Consider the following 27683-nt stretch of genomic DNA (forward strand, 5'->3'; position numbering starts at 1 on the left):
AAAAGCAGAAACATCACTTTGTCAACAAAGGTTCATATAATATAGCTTGGTTTTTCCAGTAGTCATGTAGGAAAGTGAGAGTTGGACCATAAAGAAGGCTGAGCATTGAAGAGTTGATGCTTTCCAATTGTGGTGCTGGAGAAGACTCTTGAGAGTCCCTTGGACAGCAAGATCAAGCCTGTCAATCCTAAAGGAAATCAACCCTGAATATTCATTGGAAGGACTGATGCTGAAACTCCAGTACTTTGGCCACCTGATGCAAAGAGCCAGCTCACTGGAAAAGTCTCTGATGTTGGGAAAGATTGAAGGCAAAAGGAAAAGGGGAGGGCAGAGGATTAGATTGGTTAGATAACATCACCAACTCAATTGACATGAATTCGAACAAAACCCAGGAGATATTGGAGGAGAGAGGAGCCTGGCATGCTGCAGTCACAAAGAGTCAGACAAGACTTAAAAACTGAACAAAAACAGCAACAGATAATAATCAAACCCATACAGAATTGATGACAATAAAACCAAGACAAAATTAATAATATATATATATATATATTTTAATAGCTTAGTAAAAATATTTTTATAATCATTAAGATCTGTTGTGCTGTTTTACATTCCTGATGCTTGGTACTGATAATATTTAAAGAGAATTTTAAGGAAGCAGATAACATACATTTAAACATTTATATAGTTATGTAATTTTATGTGTTCTTTGAATAAGCAGTATATTGTAAACTGCTTCATTTACAAACTGTAGTTTTTAATCATCATGCCACTTTTCCTTTGAAATTGTCTTAATCTCACACTATAGCCCTTAGGAAAAAATAAAACAGATGGTAATTCATTGCTTTAATAATGTATTTAATTTAGTATGACTTACAGGTTAGGTGTTTTTCAGTACATTGTCTTCCTAATTCTCATTACACAATCAGGCTAATGGAACCGAAAAGATGGTCAATTTGGTTTTGTTTCAGTGTAACAATAACAAGATTTGAGTAAGTTTTTAACAACTTTGCTGTAAGTGAATTGGATTGTTTTATTTAAGGAGACTGCATGTTATATGTAAAGCCTATTATTTATATAAATGTATTTGAACAAAATTAAAAAGTAATTCATCACAGAAACAATTTCTGAGTGGTTATAACCTACTATGTAGTTCCCATAAAATAGGGAGTCAATTAATATATAAGACGCAGTTCATTCTCTCATGGTACCTCTCATCATCAGGGAAAAAGATCAATGAGTCAATGTATGAGACAGAATGCTTAAAAATAGTATTTGCTAAGCATTAAACTATATTTGTTTCATAATTCACTTCCCCAAAGTGAATTGCTCTCGTGCTGTCTATGGGGTCGCACAGAGTCAGATGACTGAAGCGACTTAGCAGCAGCAAAGAGTTTTGAGTGATCTATTAATTCTTTGGGAAAAACTAGAAACTAAAGCAGTAGAAGGGATAACCTCTAAGTAAATTAATAGATTTTAACAACATTAATAGATTTAACAACATTGTAGTTTTTTCCAGTTTTGTTGAGGCATAATTGACAAATAAAAATTACGTATATATTTACAGTGTACTCCAGGTGTTTCTTGACTTCCTACTTTTGCATTCCAGTCCCCTATAATGAAAAGGACATCTTTATTGGGTGTTAGTTCTAAAAGGTCTTGTAGGTCTTCAAAGAACCGTTCAAGTCAAGAAACACCTGGAGTAACAGGCAAATTTGGCCTTGGAATACGGAATGAAGCAGGGCAAAGACTAATAGAGTTTTGCCAAGAAAATGCACTGGTCATAACAAACACCCTCTTCCAAAAACACAAGAGAAGACGCTATACATGAACATCACCAGATGGTCAACACCGAAATCAGATTGATTATATTCTTTGCAGCCAAAGATGGAAAAGCTCTAGGCACTCAGCAAAAACAAGACCAGGAGCTGACTGTGGCTCAGACCATGAACTCCTTATTGTCCAGTTCAGACTTAAATTGAAGAAAGTAGGGAAAACCACTAGACCATTCAGGTATGACCTAAATCAAACCCCTTATGATTATACAGTGGAAGTGAGAAATAGATTTAAGGGCCTAGATCTGATAGATAGAGTGCCTGATGAACTATGGAATGAAATTCGTGACATTGTACAGGAGACAGGGATCAAGACCATCCCCATGGAAAAGAAATGCAAAAAAGTGAAATGGCTCTTTGGGGAGGCCTTACAAATAGCTGTGAAAAGAAGAGAAGCGAAAAGCAAAGGAGAAAAGGAAAGATATAAACATCTGAATGCAGAGTTCCAAAGAATAGCAAGAAGAGATAAGAAAGCCTTCTTCAGTGATCAATGCAAAGAAATAGAGGAAAACAACAGAATGGGAAAGACTAGAGATCTCTTCAAGAAAATCAGAGATACCAAAGGAATATTTCATGCAAAGATGGGCTCGATAAAGGACAGAAATGGTATGGACCTAACAGAAGCAAAAGATATTAAGAAGAGATGGCAAGAATACACAGAAGAACTGTACAAAAAAGATATTCACAACCCAGATAATCACGATGGTGTGATCACTGACCTAGAGCCAGACATCCTGGAATGTGAAGTCAAGTAGGCCTTAGAAAGCATCACTATGAACAAAGCTAGTGGAGGTGATGGAATTCCAGTTGAGCTATTCCAAATCCTGAAAGATGATGCTTTGAACGTGCTGCACTCAATATGCCAGCAAATTTGGAAAACTCAGCAGTAGCCACAGGACTGGAAAAGGTCAGTTTTCATTCCAATCCTAAAGAAAGGCAATGCCAAAGAATGCTCAAACTACCGCACAATTGCACTCCTCTCACACGCTAGTAAAGTAATGCTCAAAATTCTCCAATCCAGGCTTCAGCAACATGTGAACTGTGAACTTCCTGATGTTCAAGCTGGTTTTAGAAAAGGCAGCGGAACCAGAGATCAAATTGCCAACATCTGCTGGATCATGGAAAAAGCAAGGGAGTTCCAGAAAAACATCTATTTCTGCTTTATGGACTATGCCAAAGCCTTTGTCTGTGTGGATCACAATAAACTGTGGAAAATTCTGAAAGAGATGGGAATTCCAGACCACCTGATCTGCCTCTTAAGAAATTTGTATGCAGATCAGGAAGCAACAGTTAGAACTGAACATGGAACAACAGACTGGTTCTAAATAGGAAAAGGAGTACGTCAAGGCTGTATATTGTCACTCTGTTTATTTAACTTATATGCAGAGTACATCATGAGAAACGGTGGAGTGGAAGAAACACAAGCTGGAACCAAGATTGCTGGGAGAAATCTCAATAACCTCAGATATGCAGATGACACCACCCTTATGGCAGAAAGTGAAGAGGAACTCAAAAGCCTCTTGATGAAAGTTAAAGTGGAGAGTGAAAAAGTTGGCTTAAAGCTCAACATTCAGAAAACGAAGATCATGGCATTTGGTCCCATCACTTCATGGGAAATAGATGGGGAAACAGTGGAAACAGTGTCAGACTTTATTTTTCTGGGCTCCAAAATCACTGCAGATGGTGACTGCAGCCATGAAATTAAAAGACGCTTACTTCTTGGAAGGAAAGTTATGACCAACCTAGATAGCATATTCAAAAGCAGAGACATTACTTTTCCAACACAGGTCCGTCTAGTCAAGGCTATAGTTTTTCCTGTGGTCATGTATGGATGTGAGAATTGGACTGTGAAGAAGGCTGAGTGCTGCAGAACTGATGCTTTTGAACTGTGGTGTTGGAGAAGACTCTTGAGAGTCCCTTGGACTGCAAGGAGATCCAACCGGTCCATTCTGAAGGAGATCAGCCCTGGGATTTCTTTGGAAGGAATGATGCTAAAGCTGAAACTCCAGTACTTTGGCCACCTCATGGGAAGAGTGACTCATTGGAAAAGACCCTGATGCTGGGAGGGATTGGGGGCAAGAGGAGAAAGGGATGACAGAGGATGAGATGGCTGGATGGCATCACTGACTCGATGGACGTGAGTCTGAGTGAACTCCTGGAGTTGTTGATGGACAGGGAAGCCTGGAGTGCTGCGATTCATGGGGTCACAAAGAGTCGGACACGACTGAGTGACTGATCTGATTACAGTGTACAACAAGATTTTTATACATGTGATAAATATATATATACCTATACTGTTAAATGATTACTGTAATCAATTATTTAATATGTTCATCACCTCATATGTATGTGTGGTAAGTCACTCAGTCATGATCCATTATTTGCAACCCCAGGGAGTGTAGCCCACCAGGCTCCTCTGTCCATGGGATTCTCCAGCACGAATACTGCAGTGGGTTGCCATTTCCTCCTCCAGGGGAATCTTCCTGACCCACGGATCGAACCCACATGTCTTAAGTCTCCTGTATTGGCAGGCAAGTTCTTTACCAAGAGTACTACGTGAGACTTTGTTTACTGTTAAGAGCGCTTATGCTCTAATAATATAACTTTTAATTATATAATACAGTATTATTAACTGTAGTCACCAAGATATACATTAGATTCTTAGATAAATTCATATTATACCTAAAAGTTTGTACCCTTTAACCGATATCTCATTTCCCCTAAACCGTAGCCCTTGCAACCACCATACTACTCTCTGTTTCTATGAGTTCAGCTTTTTTAGATTCATTATGTGAGATCATGTAGTGTTAACTTTTTCTTTATTGTTTTTCTTTTAAGAATAAATTTCAAGAATTTATGACTACAGGCATACCTTAGAGATATTGCAAGTTCAGTTCTAGACCACTGCGATAAAGTAAAAATTCCAATAAAGTGAATCCCAAGAACTTTTTGTTTTCCCCATATATATATTGATAAAAGTTACATTTATACTACACTATACTGTAGTTTATTAGCATCATGTCTTAAAAATGTTCATACTTAATTGAAAATAATACTGTTGGAAAAATAGTACTAATAGACTCGCTCAATGCAGGGTTGCCATAAACCTTCAACTTGTTAAAAAAAAAAAAAATAGAGTATCTGGGAATCACAGTAAGGCAAAGTTCAGTTGAACAAGGCATGAATGCATTCCCATAAGTCACTAAGTACTCATTTAAAAATACTATGCAAACAATAAGGAAAGAGTTAAAATAACTTCGTGCATACACACATTATTAACAGGGAGAAGTTGCAGTTCCAGTCCAAATGCAGTCTGCTCTAATTTCCTCTTGCTCAGGTGGAGCTGGTAGTAAAGGACCTGCCTGCCAATGCAGGTGACATAAGAGACCTGGGTTGGATCCCTGGGTCAGAAAGATCCCCTGGAGAATGAAATGGCAAACTACTCCAGTATTCTTGCCTGGAGAATCCCTTGGACAGAGAAGCCAGGCAGGCTACAGTCTATGGGGTCGCAAAGAGTCAGACATAACTGAAGCAACATAGCATACAGGAGAAGTCAAGCTTTGTTTTATTAAGGCCTTCAGCTGATTGGATAAAGCCCACCCACCCTTGAAGGGTAATCTGCTTTACTCAGAGTCCACCAATTTAAATTTAATCTTATCTAAAAAACACCCTCCTTCAAAGCCAGGTCTCCCACATTGCAGGCAGACACTTTACCCTCTGAGCCACCGGGGAAGCCCTTAAAAAACACCTTCCTAGAAACATACAGGTTAACATTTGAGGACACATCTAGGCACTGTGGTCCATCTAAATTGACACATAAAATTAGCCAACATAATACTATATATTGTAAACTTGCTATAGAAAAGGAAAATAGGCATTTCAGTAGTTACTTTATTTGTTTAATGTTATCTACTTTGCTACCATTATGGATCTTTTAACATTATCATATTTGAAGTTGCTGATATGACATCTGTATTTTTAAAAAAGAAAAATGCTTATTTTTCTTCTTTGACAATTGTGGTGTTAATTTTCAGTAGAAAACCCTTGGATATTATATTTTACATATGATAAAGCATGAAAAAGTCATCCAATAATATAACCATTTAAAGATGAAAATTTCATTTTGTGAGTCTGCTATAATTTTGGCATTTATAGAAAAATGTGTAAGAATTAGTTTTATTATTAAGTGAAAATTTAGTGCGACTGGAGAAGGAAATGGTAACCCATTCCAGTATTCTTGCCTTGAGAATTCCATGGACAGAAGAGCCTGGCAGGCTGACAATTCATGGGGTCACAAAGAGTCGGACATGACTGAGTGACTGACATACATTTAGTACAAGAATCTTAAGCATGTTCTCCAAACTGTAAACACATCAAGTAAATCTCTAGAAGTTGCCACTTTTATATTTCAACAATGATTATCTTGGAGGCAGGATTACGAGCAGTTCTTATTTTAGCCTATATAGCCTGAATTAAAAAAAAAAATTAAAATGTGAGTCTATAGTATCAAACAATGTTTATACAGTCATCCCTCCTTATCTCTGGGGGACTAGCTGCAGGACAGACATGGAATATGCACGTGAGGAGGGTGTACTGTAATATACTGTTTTATTTTTTTTTATGCTATCTCACTGAAAAAAGAAAGACTCCTTTTCACAACTGCTTGATTAGCAAACATTACCATGTATTAACACAAGTTGAACAAAGATGTTTTATCTTTCTAGACCCAGATAGTAACTATTTATAAGTCAGAACAGGCTCTTATTTTCAACAAATGATAAGGAATTTAATGTAACCATTGTAATCAATTTAGCTGCATTTAGGAAGGTAACTGAAAATATATGAAATGAGACTACTATTAAGTAGAGATAAAGTTGAAATCATACAACATCTGCCAATTAATCATTCAGTATTTATTGACATTGATGGGACTAGGTAAGTATTCCTTATAGCTAGTTGTAAGCTATTTGCTCCCACCTGTACATTGAGAGTCAAGTATTATAACTGTGATGCAATAGATTTCCTCATGACTTTAGCAAAATAGCATGAAATAGCTCAGAAAATGTGTAGAATATCTTTCAGTAGCATATATTCTTAGTTACAGCCATGTCAAGTTGGATTTGAATTTATAAATGAGATTCTAGATTGGCTTCCTTTGTACTGTAAAATGAAACTTAATTGAGATATAAAATCAGTGTGTTGATCAGTAAAATATTTGTAAGGCTAGAAATGCTAATAAAGTAAAATATAAAGGCTAGAAAACAAACTGTTTTTAATATCAACATGGGAATGTGCTTATGACTTAATTTTTAGAGCTGTTCCTTTTGAGACAATAATGGTATGAATAATTATTGCACCATAACTTTCATCAAGTACTTAATACTGAATGGCATCTACATTTTAAATTAACATGATAGTCTTTGGAGAAATTCAGAAAATGAAATATGACTACTGTAATTTTTTGAATAGTTTCTTATTTTGTTTTAAAAGGAATTAAAGAAGCAATTAGTCTAAAACAGATATTTGAGATGAAGTGGAAAAGAATATTTCTGTGATGCAAAACATCAGTCAGTTTAGTCTCAGATGTGTCTGATTCTTTGCGATCCCCCGGACTGTACCAGGCGGCGCTTCCCTGTCCATCACCAACTCCCAATGCAAAACACATTCTAAATTAAATTCATCATGTGTAATAAATAATATTTCAGAGAGATAATATGTCTTGATTCACAGAGTTGGCAACTCTATTTTGTAGCATGTTTAATTTGTTAGGAAGTGAAAATGGTGGTGTATCAGTTCAATTCAGTTCAGTTCAGTCACTCAGTCGTGTCCGACTCCTTGCGAGCCCATGAATCGTAGCACGCCAGGCCTCCCTGTCCATCACCAACTCCCGGAGTTCACTCAGACTCATGTCCATCGAGTCAGTGATGCCATCCAGCCATCTCATCCTCTGTCATCCCCTTCTCCTCCTGTCCCCAATCCCTCCAAACATCAGTCTTTTCCAATGAGTCAACTCTTCCCATGAGGTGGCCAAAGTACTGGAGTTTCAGCTTCAGCATCATTCCCTCCAAAAAAATCCTAGGGCTGATCTTCAGAATGGACCGGTTGGATCTCCTTGCAGTCCAAGGGACTCTCAAGAGTCTTCTCCAACACCACAGTTCAAAAGCATCAGTTCTGCAGCACTCAGCCTTCTTCACAGTCCAACTCTCATATTCATACATGACCACAGGAAAAACCATAGCCTTGACTAGACGGACCTTTGTGGGCAAAGTAATGTCTCTGCTTTTGAATATGCTATCTAGGTTAGTCATAACTCTCCTTCCAAGAAGTAAGCGTCTTTTAATTTCATGGCTGAAGTCACCATCTGCAGTGATTTTGGAGCCAAGAAAAATAAAGTCTGACACTGTTTCCACTGTTTCCCCATCTATTTCCCATGAAGTGATGGGACCCGATGCCATGATATTCGTTTTCTGAATGTTAAACTTTAAGCCAACTTTTTCACTCTCTACTTTCACTTTCATCAAGAGGCTTTTGAGTTCCTCTTCACTTTCTGCCATAAGGGTGGTGTCATCTGCATATCTGAGGTTATTGATATTTCTCCCAGCAATCTTGATTCCAGCTTGTGCTTCTTCCAGTCCAGCGTTTCTCATTATGTACTCTGCATGTAAGTTAAATAAGCAGGGTGATAATATACAGTTTTGATGTACTCCTTTTCCTATTTGGAACCAGTCTGTTGTTCCATGTCCAGTTCTAACTGCTGTTTCCTGACCTGCATACAGATTTCTGTGGTGTATAAACAATGTCATATTGAAATGAACCCTTGCCATGTGAAGAAATATTAAGTGATTATAATCAAATTAAGTATATTCATTTAGAGGAAATACGTTTAATGTTGTCCTCTGTAAACTGATACCTACCTATTTGCTTTCTCTGAACAAACTATTTACATCAAGGTCAAGTTATAGAGCTTAGATGTTATACCTTACTCTTACTTTATCTGAACTTGGAGTTAAATCCTAAATAGTTGAAATACACACACAGTAATGCAAAATCTCATGTATCTAATTTCCAGGAATTTTTCTTCCAACTTCATTCAAATATATAATGTAGGAAAAGGTACAATCTATGAAGTCTTTTGATAATAGTCCTCAGGCTTGGAATACAGGGTCACATTCCTTTGCCCTTTTCCTCAATTAAACTTAATATGTTTCTACCAGTTAAATAGCAAACTTAATATCCAAGAACTTGGGATAAATATTAAATGTATGCGTTAGTAAGTCAGTCATGTCCAACTCTTTCTGACCCTGTAGACTGCAGCCCATCAGGCTCCTCCCTCTGCCCATGGGATTCTCCAAGCAAGAATACTGAGTGAGTTGCCATGCCCTCTTCAAGGGGATCTTTCCAACCCAGGAATTGAACCCAGGTCTCCCACATTGCAGGCAGATTCTTTACCCTCTGAGTCATCTGGGAAGCTCAAATATTTAATAAATTATTAATGGCTATTTGTTGGATCTATTTGAGATGAAATATATCCTTTCTAAAATTTATCCTAATAATTGTACATGCAATACCTTATTAGAATAACACTAAATTTATTAATATCTGTAAGTCAGCACATTTAGGAAAATGTCTTTTTTTCATTTTATCATTATCCATGGTAAATAAAAATGTTAATTTTTATTGCAAGCCTGTGCACCTATATACATAGTCTCTAGACTAATCTATAAATTAAAATATAGAAAAAATTTAAAGTTTAACAAATACAATTCTTATGCATTCTTTACTTCATGATATGAATTCTGGTATGTTATACTTTATGTTCTACTTTTTTTTTAATCCATCGTCATACTTTCTTCATACAAAAGTTTGGCATTTGTTTTTCTTCTATCACAAGAGAATAGATCTAAAATATGCTCCCCACAAAAAAGAAGTGGTAATTATGTGACATGCTGGAGGCATTAGCTAATGCTATGGTGATAATCATTTTACAAAATATTAATATATGAAACAAACTTAAATATGCAATGCTTATTTATGCAATGCTATATGTCAATTATATCTCAGTAAAGGTGGAGAGGAAAAAAAGAATGTTATTTAAACCTATCATCACATAGCTTCTTCTCAGCATTCATGACATACTTTATATCCTTACTCAGAGAAGATTCCCTGAATACCTTTGCTAAAATATCTTTCTCTCCGCACCCATCTCTCTCTCTCTCTCTCTCTCTCTCTCTCTCTCACACACACACACACACACACAAATACCCACACAGAATCCCCACTTTGGCCTATTATTTTCTACTATTCTACTTCATTTGTGACATACAGTTTTGAATACAAAAATCCGTTTTATTTGGCTGTTTATGTCCTAATGTATTATCTTGCCAAGTAAGCAAAATTTATAAAAGCATATCTTATTAGTTACTTCTGTAATTTCCAGAACTTATATGGTAAAGAATAAAGGAAATTTTTCTATATGGATAAATGCATTGATAAATGAATATTTAGTCAATTCTATGAGCGACTTTATTGGAGCAGGAAATGGCAACCCACTCCAGTGTTCTTGCCTGGAGAATCCCAGTGACAGGGGAGCCTGGTGGGCTTCCGTCTATGGGGTCGCACAGAGTCAAACATGATTGAAGCGACTTAGCAGCAGTAGCAGCAGCATGAGCTACTTTAGTAAGTATCTTGATAGTTTACTGTACAGACCAAAGAGCAAAGAGATTTGGTGACTGCTGAGCACATAAATGAAATCTCTTATACAACTAGTGTAGACCCTATACAAAAAATATAGTAATAAGCAAATATAAAAGCTTTTTTCTAGCTTCAAAAGTATTTAAAATGCATAAAATATGTGTATTTTTTTTTATTCTTAATCAGAAGCTTTTTGTTTAACACTGCTGTTAATGCTTAAATGCAGCAGTTGTTTCATGCGATATCCCTTAAATATATACTTTCAAACATTTGCAACAAGTTCTATAAATGTTATCATATCTTTACCTATATCTATATTAGTTGTGAAAGGGAAGAATTTCAAAATAAACATATAAATTTTGTACTAGTGACAATGTCAGAAATACTAGTATCACAGTGAAAATATATGAAGTAGCTCTAGGTTATTCATCAAATATAGCTTATATTTCATAAAATTTATTTTCTCACCCTCTGGCTTGCTAAACATTAGTTCCTATCCAATGTTGTATGTAATAAAAATAACTAACAAGGGAATTTTTCTTTGCAAGTTCAATGCATTTTTCTCTATGTAGGAAGAGAAGATTAAGCCTCAAGTGTTTTTAATCAGAAATTATGTTTGGGAATATCTGTATTTCTTGGTTTGACAATGGCTAGAAAGACTTCAAAATTCTTTAATCTATTTTAAACATGTTTCAAACTTACACAGGTTCCCTATTTCCCAAGTTTCTGTAGACTCTTGACGCAGAAATACAATGGAAAAAACAGTGATTTAAACAGATCATGATACATAGGTCATGAAGCACAAGCTGGAATCAAGATTGCCAGGAGAAATATTAATCACCTCAGATATGCAGATGACACCACCCTTACGGCAGAAAGTGAAGAGGAACTAAAAAGCCAACTAAAAAGCCTCTTGATGAAAGTGAAAGAGGAGAGTGAAAACGTTGGCTTAGAGGTCAACATTCAGAAAAGTAAGATCATGGCATCTGGTCCCATCACTTCATGGGAAATAGATGGGGAAACAGTGGAAACAGTGTCAGACTTATTTTTCTGGGCTCCAAAATCACTGCAGATGGTGACTGCAGCCATGAAATTAAAAAATGCTTACTCCTTGGAAGGAAAGTTATGACCAACTTAGATAGCATATTGAAAAGCAGAGATATTAGTTTGCCCACAAAGGTCTGTCTAGTCAAGGCTATGGTTTTTCCTGTGGTCATGTATGGATGTGAGAGTTGGCCTGTGAAGAAGGCTGAGCACCGAAGAATTGATGCTTTTGAACTGTGGTGTTGGCAAAGACTCTTGAGAGTCCCTTGGACTGCAAGGAGATCCACCCAGTCCATCCTAAAGGAGATCAGTCCTGGGTGTTCATTGGAAGGACTAATGCTGAAGCTGAAACTCCAATACTTTGGCCACCTCATGCGAAGAGTTGACTCATTGGAAAAGACCCTGATGCTGGGAGGGACTGGGGACAGGAGGAGAAGGGGACGACAGAGGATGAAATGGCTGGATAGCATCACCGACTTGATGGACGTGAGTTTGAGTAAATGAAGTCCGGGAGTTGGTGATGGACAGGGAGGCCTGGCGTGCTGTGATTCATGGGGTCGCAACGAGTCAGATACAACTGAGCGACTAAACTGAACTGAACTGCACTGATACAACCCATATTCATCTTAGTGATGGTTAAAACTGACAACCATTGCCAGAGTCTGTCAAAGAGTATGTGCACCTTTCAGTTCAGTTCAGTTCAGCCACTCAGTCGTGCCGACTCTGTGACCCCATGAATCCCAGCACGCAGGCCTCCCTGCCCATCACCAACTCCCGGAGTTCACTCAAACTCACGTCCATCGAGTTGGTGATGCCATCCAGCCATCTCATCCTCTGTCGTCCCCTTCTCCTCCTGCCCCCAATCCCTCCCAGCATCAGAGTCTTTTCCAATGAGTCAACTCTTCACATGAGGTGCACCTTTACAACAAAACAATTCCACTAAAGCATATAAATGTTAATATAATAATTCATTTTTAATGGAATGTGAAAATGGTGCAGAATTATAATTGCCACTATTATTCAGTATTCCCCTTTATCTTAGAAATAATCTCTTTTGGCAAACTATATACATTATACAGGCAAGATGCTTATTTATAGGATGTTGAATATATTTATGGGGCTTCCCTCGAAGCTCAGTTGGTAAAGAAACTGCCTGCAATGCAGGAGACCCTGGTTTGATTCCTGGGTTGAGAAGATATGTGCATCTTTTTAAAACTTTTTTATACACAATAACTGAAAAATTTAAGAAGAATAAAAACAGTAAAAAAAAAAAAAAAGGTAATTTGTAAACTCCCTTACTAAAATAACATAATAATTTTGCATTTTCCTATGACATGAAAGAAAATTCATTAAAATGTAATGAAAAAATATGTTAAGGAAAAAAGAGTTAAAAAACAGTGTGTGTGGGATATGGAGTAAAGAGACCTAACTGTGATTAAAATATTTGGGGCCTGTGGTTGTACTTCTGAACCAAATCATTATATGATTTTAGACTAGACACATACTTAAGCATTGGTTGCTTTCATAGATAAGAATATTTTAGAAAATGGTTACATAAAGTTAAAAATTTAGTATATTTTAATTCCATTAAGATATTCCCAAATAGTAAGAAAAATAATTTTGAATAAGAAAGAGTTTTTAAATTTCACAAGAATTATTTTGGTCATTTAAATATGCAAAGCACTTTACTTAGAACTTGAAGTGACCTGAGATAAAACCAATCTTTCAGTGTTAATAAAAAGGGAATACAAAATATTACTGTGTAAAACAAACAGCAGTGACTCACATTGATTAGGGCTTCCCAGGTGGTGCTAGTGGTAAAGAACCCGCCTGCCAATGCAGGACCCTAAGAGATGCATATTCAATACGTGGATCAGGAAGATCCCCTGGAGGAGGGCATGGCAACCCATTCCAGTAGTCGTGCCTGGAGAATCCCATGGACCGAGGATCTTGTTGGACTGTAGTCCATAGGGTCGCTCAGAGTTGGATAAGACTGAAGATCTTCATGACCCAGATAATCACGATGGTGTGATCACTCACCTAGACCCAGATATCCTGGAATATGAAGTCAAGTGGGCCTTAGAAAGCATCACTACGAACAAAGCTAGTGGAGGTGATGGAATTCCAGTTGAGCTATTTCAAATCCTGAAAGATGATGCTATGAAAGTGCTGCAATCAATATGCCAACAAATTTGGAAAACTCAGCAGTGGCCACAGGACTGGAAAAGGTCAGTTTTCATCCCAATCCCTAAGAAAGGCAATGTCAAAGAATGTTCAAACTACCCCACAATTGCACTCATCTCACACGCTAGTAAAGTAATGCTCAAAATTCTCCAAGCCAGGCTTCAGAAATACGTGAACCGTGAACTTCCTGATGTTCAAGCTGGTTTTAGAAAAGGCAGAGGAAACAGAGATCAAATTGCCAACATCTGCAGGATCATCAAAAAAGCAAGAGAGTTCCAAAAAAACATCTATTTTTGCTTTATTGACTATGCCAAAGCCTTTGACTGTGTGGATCACAATAAACTGTGGAAAATTCTGAAAGAGATGGGAATACCAGACCACCTGATCTGCCTCTTGAGAAATCTGTATGCAGGTCAGGAAGCAACACTTAGAACTGGACATGGAACAATAGACTGGTTCCAAATAGGAAAAGGAGTACATCAAGGCTGTATATTGTCACCCTGCTTATTTAACTTACACGCAGAGTACATCATGAGAAATGCTGGACTGGAAGAAACACAAGCTGGAATCAAGATTGCCTGGAGAAATATCAATCACCTCAGATATGCAGATGACACCACCCTTATGGCAGAAAGTGAAGAGGAACTCAAAAGCCTCTTAATGAAAGTGAAAGTGGAGAGTGAAAAAGTTGGCTTAAAGCTCAACATTCAGAAAATGAAAATCATGGCATCCGGTCCCATCACTTCATGGGAAATAGATGGGGAAACAGTGTCAGACTTTATTTTTTTGGGCTCCAAAATTACTACAGATGGTGACTGCAGCCATGAAATTAAAAGACGCTTACTCCTTGAAAGAAAAGTTATGACCAATCTAGATAGCATATTGAAAAGCAGAGATATTACTTTGCCGACAAAGGTCAGTCTAGTCAAAGCTATGGTTTCTCCTGTGGTCATGTATGGCTGTGAGAGTTGGACTGTGAAGAAAGCTGAGCGCCGAAGAATTGATGCTTTTGAACTGTGGTGTTGGAGAAGACTCTTGAGAGTCCCTTGGACTGCAAGGAGATCCAACCAGTCCATTCTGAAGGAGATCAGCCCTAGGTGTTCTTTGGTAGGAATGATGCTAAAGCTGAAACTCTAGTACTTTGGCCACCTCATGCGAAGAGTTGACTCATTGGAAAAGACTCTGATGCTGGGAGGGATTGGAGGCAGGAGGAGAAGGGGACGACAGAGGATGAGATGGCTGGATGGCATCACTGACTCGATGGACGTGAGTCTCAGTGAACTCCGGGAGTTGGTGATGGACAGGGAGGCCTGGCGTGCTGCGATTCATGGGGTCACAAAGAGTCAGACACAACTGAGTGACTGAACTGAAGCAACCTAGCATGCACATTGATTAAGTACTTATTGTATTCTAGTCCATAAATGTTCATGTTTTTCTTATGTGATAGATATTGTCAACCTTTTTACCAATAATTTAACATGCTTAAGAATTTTAAATGTTTTACTTAAGAATAAATGATTCATAGAAAACTTAAGTTTTTTGTCATTATGTATAGTTTGTTCTTTAGATCACTACACAACACCCTCTTATTTGCCTATATTCCCCCTAGGCATGCCAGAAGTTGCCTCTATGATTTTCCTTTCCCTTAATATTCCAGTTCTGATGAGCAGTGTTCAGTAACATTTATTTTGGACTAAAATGTTTTATGTAATTCTGGTACTTCTGCGTTGAGAAATAAATATATTTCTCTTATTGCCAAAAGCAATGATTACCATCATTCTTAAAATTTTAGAATGAGAATGGCTGTGATTAAGAAAATCGTATATCAGTTCTGTAAACAATATAGCAGTTTATTTTAGTATTTTTTTTTAAATCACCTTACTCAACCTGAAGGCAGGCTGTCCAAAGGTAGAATAATGTCTCTACTCTAGGAAATTCTCCACTCACTGTTAACTCTTCCACCAATCCTAAGACATGTTCCAAAACCATATGATACAAGAAGTTGTATTAACTTTTTAGGTAGTGGTCAAATGGAGGGCCAAAGAAGAAAGTGAAAGTATCTCTTAAGGAAAGTAGCTGATAGAAGTCACTTTGGGTTACTTAACTTTGGACAGAATTTACTTACGAGTCCACTATTATTTACAAGGAGGTTTCGATCAATAGTTATTATTTGGTCTGGAAGATCCTATATATTGCTGAGAGCAGTTGATATGAAAAAAAAAAAAAGAGTATTACCTCTGTTGTGTCTCATATAGCATACGAAAAATAGGGATTTTATAAAAGAGAGATCAGAAGATTTAAAAAATATATATATTGAAGTTTTTTTGTTTGTTTTTTTAGTGAAGAATTTTGAGTAGGGTTGCTATATGCCAAGAGTTCTGCAGTTTTTATTTGTAGAAATGCAAATAGCATTGCCAGTTTGAATGGCAATTTCACCACAACCTATTACATTAGTCACATCCTCTGAGGTTCCATAGTTACCCAAAGATATTAATGGTCAAAAGGAAATGACTTCATTAGAACCTACTTCATGTTGCGAATATCTCATGAATTTCTGGAGACAAGGGTCATAACTATTGAGCAGGAAATGTTCAGAAGTGATGTCATAAAGAGAAATTTAAAAGAGAAAAACATAGCAAGAACAATTATATGACACTGTTATATCTTTTCAAAAACACAATAGTGGAATGGCAAAACTGCCTTTGAGTTTGTGCAAATGACGTTAAAACAGATGTGGTTCATGGGGATTTTCCTGCATCTTGCTTTGCAGATAGAAACAAAAATTCCAAAAAGTAAATAGGATATCAGTATCATTGATCCTGTCTTTTTGGCATCTTAAGGGATATATGCATGAAGTTTTATTTTTCAGTGCGAAAACTGATTTATTTATTCTATATTCTGTGTTTATGAGCTAGCCAGTGCCAACAAACCTGTTATTTAACAGTCTTAGCAGGATGATGAGGTAAGAACAATCCTACTTCTCAGAAATAGAATAATGTTTCTAAGTGTATTTGTGTGGAGAGCACTACAAAGTTTGATCTTAGTAAGTAAGAAGCTACAACAGCAACTTAGTTTATCCAGATGATGCTCTGAGTCCCAATGTAACTATGAGGACTTCAACTTCAAGAACAGTAGAGCCATGTTATGGTTTGAGAATCAAGTCATGGCCCAACCCACAACCTTTGCCAGCTTTACTAATGTGAAGAAAACACAGAAAGCATATGATGTTTGTATTTAGGTTCAGTGGTAGAATTTCAGTGAGTGAGGAATTCACGGCATTTAGCATTATTTTCTTTTCACTCCATTTCATCTCCTGGAATGAAACTGTCAGTTGTTTCAGAGTGTGTGTATAAGCTAGAGAGGATTGAAATAGATTATTCTAACTTCTTGAGCAATTAACCTTTCTGCTGTGCTGGCCAGTGCTTGGTTGCTCAGTGATGTCCGACTCTTTGCGGAAGCCCCGCCAGGCTCCTCTGTCCATATACTTCTCCAGACAAGAATACTGGAGAGAGTACACATTCCCTTCTCCAGGTTTCCCACATTGCAGGAAGATCCTTTACTGTCTGGGCCATCAGATAAGCCCAAAGGATAGGTATTATGTCTGTTTTAGTTAGTATTCCATCCTCAGAAATTGGTATTGTGCTGGCACACGGTAGCCAATGATTTTTTTAAATTAACTGATACATTAAAAAGATGATAGAGCCATTACATTTTGGATATATAGTGGACTTCAGAATCACTGCAGTGGCTTTGACATCAAATGTGCAGGTAACAAGAATAAACAGTGATGCAGAAGAGAGAGTAAATGAGATGCATAGCATAGATTCAATAAATATAGTTCAGGAAACTAAGGAAAGCATTATTTGTGAACTCTAGGTGGTGATTACAAAGTAGATACCCCAAGAGTAAAATAACTCACTAGAAAGTCACCCTTATTACTTTATAAACAGTTTTAATATAAAACAGTTACAGTATATAACAAATTTATGTCATAAAATTCAACCATTTCAGTGTACAATTCTTTGATTATTTTTAACAACTTTACTGAGTAATGTGACCATCAACATATCATTTCTAGGACATTTCCTTCTCTACAATAAATTCCCTCATGCCTCTTTACAGCTAATTCCCACTCCTACCACCAACTCCCAGCCACCAATAATGTACTTATTTATTGAGAGAATAACTCAATAAATTTATATTTTCTGGGCATTTTATGTAAATAGAATCCTAGAATAGTCTCTTGTGTCTGGCTACTTTCACAGAACATAATGTATTTGAGCCTGTGTCAGTAGTATGTACTTTTTTGCAACTGAATAATGTTCTATTGGGCGAATATAATATTTCATCAGTGTGGTCTGTAAACACAAAGACACACAATTGTATATATGTATGAGACATATAATTACATATTTTATACAAAACACATATATAATTACATATTATATATATAATTACATATTTATACAAAACACATAAACACACATATATACAGTTAGTTTTCATTATTCATGGTAGTTTTTTTTTTTATAAAATCTCCATTAACATTAAATTAGTGAACACTGAACTACTGTTCCTAGGGAGAAAAAAAATATATATATATATATAACATATATATTTTTAAATACTAAAAATAGCATATCCCTAGTAGATTATGTATAGATGTGAGAGTTGGACTGTGAAGAAGGCTGAGCGCCGAAGAATTGATGCTTTTGAACTGTGGTGTTGGAGAAGACTCTTGAGAGTCCCCTGCACTGCAAGGTGATCTAACCAGTCCATTCTGAAGGAGATCAGCCCTGGGATTTCTTTGGAGGGAATGATGCTAAAGCTGAAACTCCAATACTTTGGCCACCTCATGAGAAGAGTTGACTCATTGGAAATGACTCTGATGCTGGGAGGGATTGGAGGCAGGAGGAGAAGGGGATGACAGAGGATGAGATGGCTGGATGGCATCACTGACTCAATGGACGTGAGTCTGGGTGAACTCCAGGAGTTGGTTATGGACAGGGAGGCCTGGAGTGCTGTGATTCATGGGGTCGCAAAGAGTCAGACATGACTGAGTGACTGAACTAACTAAACTAAAGTATATTATGTTTTGTTGTTGTTGTTTTACAAGAGAGCAAATGATATTAGAATCAGAAATGATGAGTTACTTGCATAAGGCTATTCCATTAACAGGTTGCCAAGTTGGGGTTAGTGCATGTGTGCTAAGTCGCCTCAGTCATGTCCAACTCTGTGATTCCTATGGACTGTAGCCTTTCAGGCCCCTCTATCCATGGAATTCTCCAGACAAGAATCCTGGAGTGGGTTGCCATGCCCTCCTCCAGGGGATCTTCTAGACCCTGGGATCAAACCCATGTCTCTTATGTTTCCTGCATTGGCAAGTGGGTTCTTTTACCACTAGCAACACCTGGAAGCCCAAGTTGGGGTTCAACTTCTTCAAATAGTCATGGAGATTGAAATTTTTATACTGCATTGCACTCCTGGCTGTCACTATTCCCTGATTATCTACAGAAGATGTGTCACATTTTTTTACCTCAACTAGAGAGTTCCACATCTAGCAATTCTAATTATTTCTACTTTGCAAAAGTATTTGTATTTGGAAATGTCCACATATATGTCATATACAGTCAATCTTCATTAATTATGAATTCCATGTTTGAGAATTTGACTAGCAAAAATTATTTATAAGCACTAAATCAATACTCAGGGAAATTTTGCTGTCGATAAAAGACATATGAAAAACTGAAAAATTTGATTTCCTGGACTTTCAGGTTTCCAGGTAAGATTGAACAAGGCTGCATTCTGTCTTCTTGATTTCAGTGCTCATATAGAAAAAAGTGTCCATTTCACTATCTATTGGTTGCTGCATTTTTCACATATTTATGCAAGTTCTATGTAATATTCTTAAGCAGAAGAATGATTACCTCGTAAAGAAAATATCTGTGTTTCTTAGATAAATTTCCTCTGGGCATGATTTTAATGCTGTGGGCTATAAGTCCTGGCTATCACATCAACAGTATGGTATATCCAGAAAGAAAAAGAGGATGTTTGTTGGTCTCTACATGAGGCCATTTTGGAAAGAGCTAAAGTAATACCTTAAAAGAAAAGAAAGAAAGATGTTCTTTCCATCATAGGGGATTGGAATGCAAAAGTAGGAAGTCAAGAGATACCTGGAGTAACAGGCAAGTTTGGCCTTGGAGTAAAAATGAATCAGGGCAAAGGCTAACAAAGTTTTGCCAAGAGAACACCCTGGTCGTGGCAAACACTGTCTTCTAATGACCCAAGACGACTCTACACATGGACAACACCATATAGTCAATAATGAAATCAGATTGATTATATTGTTTTCAGCCAAAGATGATGATGCTGGATAAGTCAGCAAAAACAAAACCTAGGACTGATAATGGCTCAATGCAGGCATAAATTGAAAAAGTAGGGAAAACCACTAGGCCATTCAGGTATGCCCTAAATAAAACTCCTTATGATTATACAGTTGAGGTTACACACAGATTCAAGGGATTGGGTCTGGTGGATAGAGTGATTGAAGAACTATGGACAGAGGCTCATAATTGTACTGGAGGCAGTCACCTAAACCAACCAAAAGAAAAAGAAATGCAAGAAGGCAAAACAGCTGTCTGAGGAAGCTTTACAAATAGCTGAGAAAAGAAAGGAAGTAAAAGACAAGGAAGAAAGGGAAATATATACCCAGTTGAATGCAGAGTTCCAGAGAATATCACAGAGAAATAAAAAGGCCTTGAATGAACAATGCAAAGAAATAGAGGAAAACAATAGAATGGGAAAGCCAAGAGATCTCTTAAAGAAAATTGGAGATATCAAGGGAAAATGTCATGAAAGAATGGACACAATAAAGACCAGAAAAAATAAGTACCTAACAGAAGCCAAAGAGATTAAGCGGTGACAAGAATACACAGAAGGACTATACAAAAAAGGTCTTAATGACCTGGATCACCATGATGTTATGATCACTCACCTGGAGCCAGACATCTTGGTGGGTGAAGTCAAGTAGTCCTTAGGGAAGTGTTACTATGGACAGTGTTAGGGGAGATGATGAAATTCCTTGAGGTAATTTATCCAGGTGATGGATTCCTGGAGTATGAAGTCAAATGGACCTTAGGGCACATTACTACCAATAAAGGTAGTGGAGGTAATGAAATTTTAGCTGGAAAAGATGATGCTATTAAAGTGCTACACTCAATATGTTAGCAAATTTGGAAAACTCAACAGTGGCCACGGGATTGTAAAAGGTCAGTTTGCATTCCAATCCCAAAGAAGGGAAATGCCAAAAAAATATTTAAACTACTGTACAATTGCGCTCATTTCTCATGTTTGCAGATTATGCTCAAAATCCTTCAGGCTAGGCTTCAGCAGCACATGAACCAGATGTACAAACTAGGTTTAGAAAAGGCAGAGGAGCCAGAGATCAAATTGCCAACATTCACTGGATCATGAAGAAAGCAAGAGAAATCCAGAAAAAAAAGGTGGGGGGGAGTTCATTTACTATATTAAAGCTTTTGACTATGTGGATCATAAAAAAAATGTGGAAAATCCTTAAAGAGATGGGAATACAAGATCACCTTACCTGTCTCCTTAGAAACCTGTATGCAGGTCAAGAAGCAACAGTTAGAACCAGAAACCGAACAACTGACTGGTTCCAAATAGGGTAAGGAGTATGACAAAGTTGAATATTGTCACCCTGCTTACTTAACTTCTATGCAGGGTACATCATGTGAAATGCTGGGCTGGATGACTCACAACCCATTTGACTGGACAACTCACGACCCACACTCCAAGAATCCATCACGTGGAATAAAGATTGCTAGGAGAAATATCAACAATCTCAGATATCCAGATGATAACAGTTTATTGGCAGAAAGTAAAGTGAAACTAAAGAGTGTCTTGATGATGGTGAAATAGGAGAGTGAGGTTCAGATCCATTCAGTCACTCAGTCGTGTCCAATTCTTTGTGACCCCATGGACTTCAGCATGCCAGTCTTCCTTGTCCATCACCAACTACTGGAGCTTACTCCAGCTCATGTCCATTGAGTCGATGATGCCATCCAATCATCTCATCCTCTGTTGTCCCCTTCTCCTTCCTTCAATCTTTCCCAGCATCAGGGCCTTTTCTAGTGAATAAATTCTTTGCATCAGGTGGCCTTAGTATTGGAGTTTCAGCTTCAGTATCAGTCTTTCCAATGAATATTCAGGACTGATTTCCTTTAGGACTAACTGGTTGGATCTTCTTGCAGTCCAAGGGACTCTCAAGAGTCTACAGTAAAGAAGCTGGCTTAAAACTCAACATTCAAAAAACAAAGATCATGGCAAAATCTCCCATCATTTTATGGCAAATAAATGGGGAAGAAGTGGAAACATTATAAGATTTCATTTTCTTGGGCTCCAGAGTCATTGCAGACAGTGACTGCAGCCATGAAATTAAAACTTGCTTGCTCCTTGGAAGAAAAGCTATGACAGACCTTGATAGTGTATTAAAAAGCAGAGACATCACTTTGATGACAAAGGTCTGTATAGTCAAAGCCATGTTTTTTCCAGTAATCATGTACAGATGTGAGAGTTGGACCATAAAGAACTCTGAGCACCAAAAAATTGATGGTTTCAAATTGTGGTGTTGGATAAGACTGCTGAGAGTCCCTTGGACTGCAAAGAGATCAAACCAGTCTACTCGAAAGGAAATCAACCCTGAATATTCATTGGAAAGATGATGCTAAACTCAAGTTCTAATACTTCAGCTACCTGATGAGAAGAGTAGATGCATTGAAAAAGATCCTGATGCTGGGAAAGATTGTGGGCAGGTGGAGAGGAGAGCAACAGAGGAGGAGTTTGGACGGCATCATCGACTCAATGGACATGAGTTTGAGCAAACTCTGGAAGACAGTGAAGTACAGGGAAGCCTGGCACGCTGCAGTCCATGGCGTTGCAAAGAGTCAGATACAACTTAGCAACTGAACAACAAAAGCAACATCTATAATGAGTGAGGAAACTATGGAAAAGATGGAAAAGTGGCTAAATTGGAATTCATTAGATGAAGACTGATTTTTTTAAAATGTAGCATGTGGCATTTTTATGAGACTGAAAACTCACTCATGACTATATTCACCCAATGGATGGATTGAACAAAAAGTCCCAAGGTCATTCCTGCTGAATGCCTCTATTTTGCTATATGACCTCTCATCTCAAGTAATTTAGACTATGCTTCATACATAAAGTTCTCAAGTTTCTAAAATGAGAGCAGAGGGTGCAAGCCCTCTTATGTTCTATGTTCCAGAATCATCTATCTCTTCTGCCACATCTATTGGTCAATAGAAGACTCAATCAGTCCAGATTCAAGAATATGAATAATTATTTTTTATAAGAGGACCCACAACAGTTATATGGCATGCGTGTTTGGACACAAGAAGATGTGATTCACTGTGATGCATTATGATAATTGCTTACTACACTGGGTATCCTTTTTCTAGAAAGGGACAGAATCTTTCCTATTCTATTTGAAAAAATACTTTAAGCAGTACAAGCTGAACTTATGTAAACTGGTCCACATTTCACATACCCTCTGTGAAACTGAGACAATCTCTGTTCTTTGTAATATAAAGTGGCATCTCACTTAAAAAAATTTACTCATTCTATGAAGCATGTATATAAATACTTAAAAGCCCTCTAATTACCAAAGAAATTGAATCATTGGATATGTATCTGCCTACAGTGAAGAGCCATAGGATAATTATTATACAAAGCCTTTTAAATAATAAGGATAATAATAATAATAATAAGGATATGTATGGCTGAGTCCTTTTGCTGTCCACCTGCAACTATAGCAATATTTTTAATCAGCTATACTCCAATATAAAAAAAAGTTTAAATACTAGAATAAGGATATTCCCCAATGTATTATATGATTCAAGAATATTCTTGGTATACAATAGTTAACTGGAAAATTAAAAGTCAGTCACATATATGAATATAGCTGCAAAAAAAATCATGTACAAATATTCTTACCCAATATGAATAAAATGGTAGATAAAGGCAAAATCCTTTAGAAAAGATGAGATTCATTCTCATCATTGTTTGAAAAATAGCTATGAAAAAAATATGTTGTCCCACAAAATATACAAAATGATAGCAATAACCTAGACATGGACCTTGCATATTTTATAGAAATTGACTCAAAATGGAATGTAGATCTAAATGTAAAGTGTGAAACTATAAGACTTCTAGTAGAAAACTAGAGGAAAATCTAGGTGATGTTCAGTTTGGTGATGAGATTTTAGATGCAACACCAAAAGCAACATCCATGAAAGAAAAAATTGGCATGTAGCACTTTATTAATATTTAAAACTTCTTTTTCAGAGCCACTGTTAAGAAAATATAGACAAACCACTGACTGGGAAAAAATATTTGAAAAGCATATACATAGTAAAGCTCCTGATATTCAACTTAGAAAGAATTCATAAAACTAAACAGCAAGAAAGAGAACTTCAAAATGGGCAAACAGAACAGATACCTAACCTAAGAAGATAAACAACTGGCAAATAAGTATAGATTATGAACATCAAATATAATTAAGGAATTGCAAATTAAAGCATTGAGATACTAGTAAATGCCTATTACAATGGCCCAGATGCAACAATCCTGGTGAGGATGAGGAGTAGCTGGAACTCTCACTTATTACAGTTGGGAGTGAAAAATGGTACAACCACTTGGGAAGAGTTTGGCTGTGACTTACAAAGCTAACCATAGATTATCAACCAGCAGTCACACACAGGTACTTATCAAACTGATTTGAAAACTTATGTCCACCAAAAAACTATGCATAAATGTTTATAGCAGGTTTATTCATAATTGCTAAAAATGAAAGCGGCATTATGTCCTCCAATAAGTGAATGGACTTCAGAAAATCTGTGTGATATCCATACAATTGAATTTTATTCAGCAATTAAAATGACTATCAAGTCATCAAAGACATTGATGAATGTTAAATGCACATTACTAAGTAAAAGATGTCATTGTGAAAAAAGTATGAGTTCTGTGATTTCAATTACATACCACTCTGGAAGAGGTAGAAGTACAGACAGACAAATATAAGCATGTCATACTGTGAGGGCAGGGGAGAGGAAATTTGAAAAGATAGAGCATAGGGAATTTTTCAGAGGTTAACCTGTTCTCTATGATATGCAGTTATATGACATTGTGCCTTTGCCAAAATCTGTCGAAATTTAAAGTATTTAAAATTTTTAAGAGTATATTATTTTGGAGTTCAAGGGTGCCCAGAATAAATGCAGAATGACAAATAAATCACCTCTATTTCACATATATTTAACAACCTTTTTCACTGTCTTAGTCCATTTTGATTGTTATCACAAAATACCACAAGCTAGTCAGCTTATGAATGGCAGAAATGTATTGTTTCTCCATATACCTGGAGACTGGAAGTCCAAGATCAACCAGCATGATTGAATGAGAACTCTCTTTGAGTTGCAAATTTCTTGTGCCCTCACACAGTGGAAGGAGAAGCTCTGTGGGATCTCTTTTAGTATAATGTCACTAATGCCATTCATGAAGTCTCCTTCTTCATGACCTAATCACTTCCCAAAGGACCTATCTACATATATATTATCATGCTTGGGGGTTAGGATTTCAATACATGATTTTGGAGGGATGAAATTTTCAGCCCATAGCACTAATTAAAGGGAGTGAAGTAAACTGTGCTGACCTGAATGACTATGTCATGGACTATTTAAACTGAAGACAAAAGGAATTATACTGTAAACATTCTAATTTAGTTTTCTATGTGATAAAGTTCTTTCCATGGGGACATAGGTTAATAATTCTGATAGTGCTATACATGTTCAGAGGAATTAAACCATTAAGGAAATGGATAGTAGAAGGTGAAAGTCAGGTTTTTCAGTTTTAGAGTGGGCATTTATACATAATCATGGGGGTGAGACTATAATGACCCATGGGATAATGGATTAAAATTGTAGAAGTCAGTATGAACACTTGTATATGGATGGCTAGATATAGAAAGAGTTACAGATGTATGCCTACATATAGGTTAGCTCTATACATATATTTTCTTACTCTATGAGCTGAAAGTGCCTAAAAGCAATGAAACTCAGTAGCAGTGTTCATGGTAGATACCTGAATTATACAATTTCTAGTACCATTCTCCAAAATAATAATCAAGGGCTATTGATTGTAGGACTAGTAAAGGAAATGCATAAGATGAGCCTGGAGCATCTTGTAGTGCCAGAGGATAATTTGTAGCTTAGTACACAACTCATGATCACACACAGAGACATGTGTACACACAGTGGTGGTGGTGTTATGTCAGAGACTTGAATGTCAAGTGAGAGGGCTTCTGATAGTCAAAGCTACAATTTGAGTAAAAAAGTAAGTACATTTGTACTAGATTATAATTCACAAAAAATAATTCCTGAGTCCATACTGACATAAATAAATTATTTCATAAGTAAATACATAGAAAAAAAGAAATTTTTCATGTAGATATAGTCCAAATAATATATATAGATATTTCACCCTGGAGATGGATCATAACTCCTCAGTACTTAAATGTAGATTGTACTAATTGACTTGATTTCAAAAGTGCAATGTGAAAGGGGAGATGGTGAGTAACTTTACAGTGGAGAAATTTCACAAACACTACTTCAGGCAGGTAATTAAGGTCAATATCCATGGTAATAAGTCTATAGCTTATAGTATGCACCCTTCATATGATGTCATAAAAATGATACCTTGCGTATGTGGCCTTGCTCTCAAAAAACAATAATTCCAGTCTAATTATGAGAAAAAAACATCAGACAAATCCCCAATAGAGGGGCATGCTACAAAACATCTGTTACGTTAATTAAACAAGGAGTCTATTAGGCTGAAGTGATGCTAATGTTTTGGTAGCCAATGTAAGCAAAGCAAAATCTAAGCCTGTAAATGCCTCAAGATTAAGAAAATCAAAACCTAGCTACAACACATCACAAATAGTCAACTAGGCTTTACAGTAAATCAATCAAATAATTTTCTTTCTTTGCTTCTGTAACTTGTCTACCTAAGTCTTTCCGCTAGCTTTCCTCAGCAGAGCACTCCTAATCACTTTGAGCTTGGCACTGCCAATTCTACTGCATTTTTGCTCAAATAAACTCTTAAACGTTTTACTATGCCACAGTTTATATGTTAACACAATTTACCAGCATGTCTCAAAACATTCTTTAGAAACAAGGACAGTCTAAGAAACTGGCACAGGTGAGAGAAGCCCAAAGAGATATTGCAACTAAATGCAATGTGGTATCCTGAATGTGGTATCTCTTAAGCAGAAAAAGAGGGTAAGAACGAAAAACGAAGGAAATCTGGATAAAATATGGACATTATCCATGGGGTCACTTTTCTTTCCTTAGGTAATAAAACCATATTAACATTGGTTCATTAGTAATGTAAAATGTTATTAGTAATGGAAAGTGGATGCAGGATATATGTACTAAATTTGCAATCCTTCTGTAAATCTAAAGCTATTCTAAAACATATATACTTAAAATTATAATTAGTATTATTCTAAGTAGGAATATTTGAAACCTTTACAATCAGTAACAAAATATTTCCTACTATTAATATCACTTCTATCATTATTCAGAAGATGTAGGTAACAAAATTAGGCATAAACTCAAGAGAAAATATGTAACATTTTGAACGTGAAAAACAGCACTCCTGTTATATGACACAACGCATTGCTAAAATTTAAAACAAATTTACAGGGCAACTGTTAGCATTTTTAAGTGATTTTAATTTTTAAGATGGTTGGCCAATCTATAGAGTAAGGCAGTCTATGAAATGGGAGACAATATTTGCAAATCAATGTATGTTTGGAAGTTAATATGAATTCAGAGTATA

General features: G+C 36.6%; 1 long non-coding RNA gene across 1 annotated transcript in view; it reads left to right on the forward strand.

The window, feature by feature from the left end:
* Positions 1-27683, forward strand: part of LOC147349189 (uncharacterized) — a 300984-nt gene that overhangs the window by 260187 nt on the left and 13114 nt on the right. The window lies entirely within an intron of this gene.

Source organism: Bos grunniens, chromosome 21 (assembly GCF_055505025.1).
Source record: "Bos grunniens cultivar Pamir isolate PY7600 chromosome 21, Bosgru_T2T1.0, whole genome shotgun sequence".
NCBI classification, from domain to species: Eukaryota; Metazoa; Chordata; class Mammalia; order Artiodactyla; family Bovidae; genus Bos; species Bos grunniens.